The sequence below is a fragment of the Camelina sativa genome, chromosome 3, assembly GCF_000633955.1.
Source record: "Camelina sativa cultivar DH55 chromosome 3, Cs, whole genome shotgun sequence".
NCBI classification, from domain to species: Eukaryota; Viridiplantae; Streptophyta; class Magnoliopsida; order Brassicales; family Brassicaceae; genus Camelina; species Camelina sativa.
The window spans coordinates 28,431,613-28,432,791 of record NC_025687.1 but is presented as its reverse complement, the minus strand read 5'-3'; positions in this window follow the sequence as shown (position 1 = coordinate 28,432,791).

Here is a 1,179-nt window from a genome sequence, read left to right as displayed (position 1 = left end):
CCTCTTTTGCAGGAAGATTCTCACTCAACAACGACGAATCCAAAACTTAGAAGCCTTCTCCTTCGTTCCTAACACAAGATCTTCACTCCACAGCAATATATCTCTAAAGAACAACAAAGGATCTCACAAATCTCTCTCAAAAACGTTTTCTCCTTCTTCTCTCTGCTTCTCTGTCCAAAAACGGCTAAAAGGACGAAATAAGTCGAGTTCCCCTTTTAAACTCGAGTTTAGGGCATCTCTTAAACCAACCATGCAAACCGGACGATTAAAATCGAACCAATCGAACCGTCAGCAAACAGTGTCGACCGACACTACATATGGTGTCGATCGACACCCTAACCAAAATTCCAGAAATTGGTTCGCGGGCGTTACATGTGTGGCGATTGAGAGTGGCTTGGTCGGACCGCTGGGTTGCATGACGAGTGAGAGTGGCTCGGTCGGAGGCTGGGGAGCATAGCTCGGTCGGAGGCTGGGGAGCATGGCTCGGACGGACGCTGGGGAGCATGGCTCGGACGGACGTTGGGGAGCATGGCTCGGACGGACGCTGGGGAGCATGGCTCGGACGGATGCGCTTCCAACATCTCCTCAATACCTGAAATACTCCGAAATGCACAATGTATGCAAGGATGATGCAAGAACTACCTAGACATGCATAGTGTATAGAAAAGACTTAGAAAATGATGTAAAACAATCAGTTATCCTAGCTAAATGCATGATAAATATATGCTGAGGAGAGACAAAATATAGACATATCAGGATGCATTTTGGTATTGGAAAATTAAAGTCGGCGAGGTATTGCTTATGATTTGGATTGTGCTTAGTGTGGTGCTGCGGAGGAAACAATCAATCATGCGATTTTCGCCGTTAGGCATAGGCGTTATCACATGTACCGGTTGGGCCAAACTCCTTTCCGACGTAGTTCATGTACAAAAATGTGGATTATTTTTTGGGTCCTACAAATCCAAGTTCCTAGGTTTCAGCGTTCCATTAGCTTATGTGGTATATATCGAAAGCAAGGAATGCAAAGATTTTCGAAAATGAGGTCGAGCGGTCTGATGAGGTTGTCCGACTAGCGGCAGGAGAGGCGACCCGGACGTCCCAGCGTCCGCGGTCACGGCTTCCATTCGGCCCCATTCCCGGCCGAATATCCTTTCATTCGGTCACTAAGCTTTGGCTCAT